Source organism: Equus asinus, chromosome 26, assembly GCF_041296235.1.
Source record: "Equus asinus isolate D_3611 breed Donkey chromosome 26, EquAss-T2T_v2, whole genome shotgun sequence".
Lineage (NCBI taxonomy): Eukaryota > Metazoa > Chordata > Mammalia > Perissodactyla > Equidae > Equus > Equus asinus.
The window spans coordinates 36,745,656-36,754,349 of NC_091815.1; positions in this window are offsets into that span (position 1 = coordinate 36,745,656).

Genomic DNA, 8,694 nt, shown 5'->3' on the forward strand with positions numbered 1-8,694 from the left:
GTGCTCGGAACCTCACATAAATTGAGTTAATCCTTGTAAATACCTTGGGAATTCAGTATTATGTGTCCATCCTCCCCAGGAGGATTAGGTGCTGGGCTTTGCCTTTCTAGGGGTAGAAATTCTCTATGTCTCTTCTGTTTTCTTATCACTGATCATTAAAATGGTCTTACATGTGATGGTAGCTCAGTACACGTGGAAGAGAGAAGGCAGAAAGGAATGGTGGGGTTAGTGGTTCTGAGGGATTTTTTGATGGTTTGTCCATTTGTCTTCATGTGTTTTGTTTGTTTTTAACATGTAGAGTGACCAATGGGCCCCCAGGAGTTGGAGACATGGTGCTTCCAGGAATTCTCTACTCATAGGTTATAACCAAAGAAGCAAATTCTGTTATCAAATTTTAAGTCCTTTGCTCCTGACACATAAATGAAAAGCAATGGGATATATTGGAGTATATGAGGAAGCCATTTGTTGTAAAAATAATTTGACCTGATCTTGTTTTTCCAAAAGAACCTGACGTGGCCTGTCGAGCATGCATTATACATCTGCTTTAAACATTTGCTATGTCCCAAAGACAAGAATGATGCCCTTAAAGATAGAGATGTAGCTTCCACCCATATTAGCATTTCTTTAAGGATAAGCATCTCTTCCTAGAAACTAAGGATTTATTACTAGCCTGCTGTGCTCACCTGTTGACCACTAGCCAGCTGACCACTGACCTGCTGTGCCAACTGAGTATCTCATGACAGTAGTAAAAGAGATATTCCTGTCATAGGTGATGCATGCTCTTTGTTCCTAGACAGTATATAACCACTCTGTACACTCCAGTTCTTTGGTGCCCCTCCTTCCTTTGGGAAGGAAGGCCCCGGGCTATAGTCCTCAGACCTGGCTCATAATAAACTCACCCCAATTTTGATTTATAGATTGATTAGGGATTATTCCTGTTGACACTCCCCTTCATGTTCATCTGGGTGTCTGGAAATTCTGAGTCCCAGTTCCAGGTGGGCAGCAGGAGGAGCCATCTTGAACTAGGTTCTGCTCTAAACAGTTCTGAGAAGGGAAGACCTGAGGGGGATGGGATGGATGGGAGGGGTGTGAAAGGCAAATTTGGCATCTAAGAGGTTATTTTAGAGGGGACCTGCACTGATGATTCCTGGACTGATGGACAATACATGCTCAACAGGCCATGCTAGACCCTAGCGACCCCAGCTAAGCAAAGAAGATCACCTCTTGGGTGCAGATTCTGGAGGCAGCTGAGCTCTGTGCACACAATTGTGGAAGGCCAGAAGTATGGAGTAGAAATTCAGGAAGTTTTGGGAGGAGTAGTTTTAGCCAGGACTTATGGGCTAGTTATATGTTACATAGCACAGGATAATTCTGGGCAGCCAGTCCCAGCCCCTGTGCAGCCTTAGGGACATGTATTGTAGGATGCCCTGAGGGGCTGCCCACTTTCCTATGTGTGCATGCCAGAGGATTTGGGCAGGAAGGAAGACGCAGAAAGGGGGAGAGCAGAGGAAATCAAGTACCCTGGGGGACAGTGTGGGATGGTGGTGGAACTGGTTTGTGCTACAGATTCATGTCCAGGCAGGGCTGAGCTCTGCAGCTTCTTCCTATGGGCTTGGGTTCAGACTGGATTCTGGTTGGATGATCAGAGCCCTAAATCAGGTAGATGGACCAATTTGCTGCATGTTTGGATCCTGAGAAAGGGGTGCATATGACATAAGACTTCAGAGCAGAAGTGCAGCAACTTGGGCAGAAACCTATAGTAGCACAGTGGGGCTCCCATGGGCAGAGTTTGGTCCCAAGAGGGACAGAGCCACACCAAGGTCCTGTGCACATGCGTGGGCATAGGCACAAAGTGCTGTGTGGTGGCTTGGCATTCAAGTTAGGTACCCAAGGATCCTCCCTCCCTAAATTCCCTGGAGAAGATGCATCCCAAAGACCTGTGCTCAGATGAGGTCTTGCCCTCTCCCAGTGACCCTGATTTTGTTATAGTGCTTGTATTGTCTAATTGTGACCATAAAATTTATGATGCTGTTATCAGGTTTTTTTCCATGATCAGTGAAAAAATGGCAAAGGGGAAAATATATTTATTAATACAGCTTCTAGGTTCTTGTTCAATTTAACAGTCACAGAGACCTCTGAGTTTGGTGACTTAGAACGTCTTCCAGCAGTTAATGATGGCTCATGTATGACAAAGTGAGATAATAGAAAATATATTTATTGGTCTCTGTCCCTGCCTGGCCCCTAGCACAGAGCCCTTAAAACCCTTGTAATCTCCTAAGTGATGAGAGCACTAGGAGCATCTTTTGTTCTATTTGGTCTTACCCTGATTCCTGGCACTAAGCTCCAAAATTCCTTGGAATTTTGTGGATGATAGTGTCTTTTGTCTTTTTTTCTAGTGAGTTGAATCTTGGTTGGCTCCTAGATGGGAGATGGTCACCAGAAAGACCAGGCCATGATTAGAAGCTTGAAACTTTCTGCTCCCATCCTCCACCCCATCCCCAATCCTCCTGGTAGAGGAGTAGGGCTGAAAATGGAGTTAGTGATCCATCATGCCTATGTGATGAGGCCTCCATAAAAATCTCAAAAGTATGGGGTTCAGAGAGCTTTTGGGTTGGTGAACACATGAAAGTGCTGGAAGAGTGGTGCGCCCAGAGAGGACATGGAAGCTCCAAACCCCTTCCCACATACCTTGCCCCAGGCATTCTTTCAAACGGCTGTACCTGAGTTATATCCTTTTATAATAAACTAGTAATCTAGTTACTAAACTGTTTTCCTGAGTTCTCTGAGCCACTCTAGCAAATTAATTGAACCAGAGGGAGTCTTATGAATTTATAGCTGCTGACAACCCAGACTTGCGATTAGCATCTGAAGTGGAGGAGGGGAGAGTCTTGTGTGACTGAGCTCTTAACCTGTGGGATCTGAAGCTATCTCCAGGTGGATAGTGTCCAATTTGACTTGAATCATAGACCACCCAGCGGGTGTCAAAGAGGATTGTTTGGTGGGAGAAACACTACCACACATTTGATAATCAGAAGTGTCAGAAGTATTATGCGTGTGAGTAAAAGAGAAACACAGGAATGTGTTTTTCCAACTCAGACAGGGACACAACAGAGCCACAATGAAGACACAGGACCCTTCAACACCATTCAAAGAGCATACCAAGGTTCTTCGGCAAATTTTTTATCATTAAAGTTTCTAATGTTCCATTGTTTAAATATAATGTGTATTTATTATTTTTTGAACTTTACTTGGTGTCATAATATGTAATGACAGTGTTGAACTGTACTCCAACTCTCTAATTCTGGAAAATAGCAAAGGCTAAAGAACCCCTCACCTTCACCCACATGTTGCAGGAAATAGCCTATTGCGAGGAACCACACTTCCTAAGTGACTTCAATAGGACTCATGATAGGCCCCTTGTTTACCTAGGAACAAGACAGATACAGATGCTCCAGAACCCCATCCTTTGTCTCATTAATGTTGTCTCATCAATTGTTTGTCCACATTGATGAATACAAACTGAAGAAAACCAGAATAGTATGTCACTCCAAAATATGCCACTTAAGCATATTGATTATTTTGAATTAAAGGCACTTAAGAAACAGCCAATGCAAGAAAGACACTGACCCTCTATTGTCTTCCTGAAAGCAGGAGATCAATCTCTCATGTGAAAGTTACCTTCCTTGTACCAGGAGGAAAGAAGACATTCTTATCACCCGAGACAGGGGATTTGGGGCTGAGAAATCTGTACAAACAAACCTTGTTAAACTAACCCTTATCTTACTACCTCTAACCCAAACCCCTTTCTCTTCTCAATTCTTCACAAATTTATTGTTTTTTGTCTAAACAGTATAAAAGCTTCCTGCTCTGACTACTTCCTCAGGCCTTTATTCTCTTGTGAAGGCTCCTATGTACATGTAAAAATTTAATAAAACGTGTATGCTTTTCCCCTGTTAACTTGTCTTATGTCAGTTTAATTCTTAGGCCCAGCCAGAGACCCGAAGAAGGTAGAGGAGAATTTTTCTTCCCTTACAGAACAATGCTTATTAATATGACTTAATCAAACTTTACTTAAGCTTCTCTCCTTCCCAAACGTCCCTGAGTTTTAGCCTCCTCTGGAACACTGTAATTCAGAACAACCTCTCCATCATAACAGCCCCTCTCACCAGCAGGCAACTTCAGGGTGAAACATTCCCTGATCAATTATAGGTCATGCCACATGCTCATCTACTCTCCGATACCTTTTTTTCCTAGCCTTGCTTACCCCTCTTTATAAAAGAAAAGCTCTTTTCTGTCTGACTTTTGAGACATTTGCAGATCATGTGGTTGGAGCATTCTCCCTATTGTTAACAACCCTTTCAAATAAAACCTTTCTTTATCTAAGTTCATATTTGTTCTTGATTTGGCAGTGGTAAATATTTTAGTTTTTCATTTGTTCTAGAAAATGTATATTCTCTATTTTTGTGTCACAGGTTTTAAGATCTATTCCTTAGGTCCAATTAGTTCCCTGTGTTTTTCATATTTTTGAATTTTTAATAATTGGCATCTGTTTCTTCATGATATTACAAGGAGACATGTGTCAAAATACTCCTGGAATTGAGGAAAGATCCTTTTTCATTTCTTGTGAATGTATCTATTTTGCTCTTACAATTTTACAAGCAACAAAATCCCTCATGAACAAAATAGTAGTGGTAGCCTTTAGGAAAAATGGAGCAGAGAAGAGCTGTAAACAAAGCTCATTTATTTCATATGAACATATTTTAAAAAGTAGATTGAGGGGCCTGCTCAGTGGCATAGTCATTAAGTTCAGCGTGCTCCACGTTGGCAGCCCGGGTTTGCAGGTTTGGATCCTGGGCCCAGACATACATCGCTCATCAAGCCATGCTGTGGTGGCAACCCACATACAAAATAGAGGAAGATGGGCACAGAGGTTAGTTCAGGGACAATCTTCCTCAAGCAAAAAAGAGGGGATATTGGTAATAGGTGTTAGCTCAGGGCCAATCTTCCTTACCAAAAAGAAAAACAACAAGAGAATAAGAAAAAAGTAGAATGACGTCAGACATATATTTCACTCTGAAAAATTACAGAACAGCTGAAGTTATTGTTTCCTATGTAGGTTACTATAATTATTACATGTAAAAATAACTAGTGTTTCCAGGTTGGATTTTTGAGATAGCATGCAAATCGTAAGCACAGTTTCAATAAAACACACTGAAATACCGTTACTTGAATTCACATTGAATACACTGTTTCTTTTTAGTATATTAATTTTGTACTCCTGAACACCTCAAATTTCACAGGGATCCCTCAATCCCCACTCTACTCTCACTGTGTAAGGAAAGACCACTACTCGTCCACTGGCCAGCTTTCTCAGGACACTGCCTAAATCAGTACGTATGGAGTGATGACTCAGATAGTGTTATCCATGAGGGATGGCTGAGTAACTGTGAAATAATAAGAAATATATATATATATATATTAATCTCTGTCCCAGTTCCCATCACAGAGCTCCTTCTAATTTCCTAAGTGATAAGAGCACTAGGAGCATCTTTTGTCCTATTGAGGCAACTCTGGGTAGATTCCTGAATGGCTCCTGCATGGGAGCTGGTCACCAGAAAGATCAAGGTATGATTAGAAGCTTGGAATTTTTAGCTCCACCCCCCCCCCATCTTCCAGAGAGGGGAGAGGGGCTGGAAATGAAGTTAATAGTCAATCATTCCTACATGAAAATGCCTCCATAATGTCTCAATAGTAGGGAGTTCAGAGAGCTTCCAGGTTGGCGAACACATCCACACTGGAAGAGTGAAGCACCCCAACTCCACAGGGACAGAAGCTCTTCTGCTTGGGACCCCCCCCAGACCTCACCCTATGCATCTCTTCACTTGGTTTTTCATTTGTATCTTTTATCATATCTTTTAATAAGCCGGTAAATGTAAGTGTTTCTCAGTTCTGTGAGCTGCTCTGGCAAATTAATTGAACCCAAGGAGGAGATCATGGGAACCTCCAATTTGTAGCCAAGTTGGACAGAAGTTGTGGGTAACCTGGGGTACTACTTCTTGTGCTTGGCATCTGAAGTGGGGTGAGAACAGTCTTTTGGGACTGAGACCTTAACCTGTGGGATCTGATGCTATCTCCATGTAGATGATGTTAGAATTGAGTTAAATTGTAGGACACCCAGCTGATGTCATGGAGAATTGCTTGGTGGATGTACAGAATAAAACCACTACACATTTGGTGATCAGAAGTGTCAGAAGTGAAGTGTTCTATGTTACTTTTACATATGGAGATACACAGTAGGAGACACAGTAAGGAAGACACACGGTGAGGAAGAACTGGGTTTTCCCTACACAGGAAAGAAAGACCCAACTGAGTTTTTCTAATACAGTAACATTATTAGCAACACAACTCAGCTCTTGTATCTCTTTTGAAGTATTTCTTTCTAAGCTCCTGGTATTTGCTGTGACCAGTTGTTATTTGTACTAAGTAGTTGGGAAGTTGTGCTTAAGAACGTGGTGTCTGAGTTTGCAGGTCTGGGGTTAAATTCTGTTTTTCTCACTCACATTCTGTGTAAATTGGGATTAGATACATAAACCCTGTGGGTCTACTGTCCTTATTGGAAAAATAGTGGTAATTTACCTAAAGGTTTTTTTTCTTTTAATATTTATATCACCAAGTTTATTCTTATATATGGTGTGAGGAATAGATCTAACTTTATCTTCTTCCAAATAGCTATATAATTTATCCAAAAGCCTTTATTAAAACCTTATCTCAATGATTTGAATACCACTTTTTTTTACTGAGGTCATGATAGTTTATAACATTGTGACATTTCAGTTGTACATTATTATTTGTCAGTCACCATATAAATGTGCCCTTTTACCCCTTAGGCCCACCCCCAACCCCCTTAACCTCTGGTAACTACTAATCTGTTCTCTTTGTCCATGTGTTAATTTATCTTCCACATATGAGGGAAATCATATACTGTTTGTCTTTCTCTGTCTGGCTAATTTTGCTTAACGTAATACCCTCAAGGTCCATCCATGTTGTTGCAAATGGGACGATTTTATCTTTTTTCTGGCTAACTAGTATTCTATTGTACATATATACCACATCTTCTTTATCCAATCTTCAGTTTATGGGCATTTGCATTGCTTCCACATCTTGGGTATTACGAATAGTGCTGCAGTGAACATAGGGGTGCATAAGTATCTTTGAATTGTTGACTTCAGGTTTTCTGGATAAATACCCAGTAGCGAGATAGCTGGATCATATAGTATTTCTATTTTTAATTTTTTGAGAAATCTCCATACTGTTTTCCATAGTGGCTGCACCAGTTTGCATTCCCACCAGCAGTATATAAGCGTTCCCTTTTTTCCACAACCTCTCCAGCATTTGTTATTTTTTATTTTGGTGATTATAGTGATTCTAATGGGTGTAAGGTGGTATCTAAGTATAGTTTTGATTTGCATTTCCCTGATGATTAGTCATGTTGAACATTTTTGCATGTCCCTGTTGGCCATCTGTATAGCTTCTTTGTAAAAATGTCTGTTCATATCCTCTGCCCATGTTTTGGTTGAGTTGTTTCTTTTTTTCTTGTTCAGTTGTGTGAGCTCTTTATAGACTTTGGAGATTAACCCCTTGTCAGATATATGATTTGCAAATATTTTCTCCCAGTTGGTGGGTTGTCTTTTTGTTTTGATCCTGGTTTCCTTTGCCTTGCAGAAGCTCTTTAGTCTGATGAAGTCCCACTTGTTTATTTTTTCTTTTGTTTCCCTTGTCTGAGTAGACATGGTATTCAAAAAGATCCTTCTAAGACCAATGTCAAAGAATGTACTGCCTATATATTCCTCTAGGAGTTTTATGGTTTCAGGTCTTACCTTCAAGTCTTTGATCCATTTTGAGTTAATTTTCGTGAATGGCGAAAGATAATGGTCTATTTTTATCCTTTGCATGTGGCTGTCCAGTTTTCCCAACACCATTTACTGAAGAGACTTTCCTTTCTCCATTGTATGTTCTTAGCTTTTTTGTCAAAGATTAACTGTCCATGGATGTGTGGTTTTATTTCTGGGTTTCCAATTCTGTTCCATTGATCTATGTGCCTGTTTTTGTACCAGTACCAGGCTGTTTTGATTACTATAGCTTTGCAGTATATTTTGAAGTCAGGGATTGTGATGCCTCCAGCTTTGTTCTTTTTTCTCAGGATTGCTTTTTTGTACACATGAAACTAATATAATGTTGTATGTCAATTATACTTCAATAAAAATTATCAGTGGTAGAAATTATCAACCTTAATTAATATAATTAACAACGTATAAAAGCAAAGTTGAGTTTATTCAGGAATAGCAGAGGAATTGCATTTCAGGACAAGCAAACTATGGGTGAACCAAAGAGGTAAGTCCAAAGAGACAAAGGGAAGGTCAACTTTTACAAGGTGTTTAGGAAGAAATTGGGAAGGGTTGTTTTGAATAAAAGTTCATCGGAGAAGAACCAGAGTTAGAGGTTGTGATGGTTTCTTACTGGCTGCAAGCAGTGGCTAGTGCATTGTCTTGGGGGCAGGAAAGGATCTTCCTTCCCTAAAAGCAGGGGAGATGAAATTCCCATGTGAAAAATGTCCTCCCCTTTACCAGAAGAAAAGTAACATGCTTATCATCACGGATAAGAAGTTGACATGAAAACATTTTATACAAAACTTCT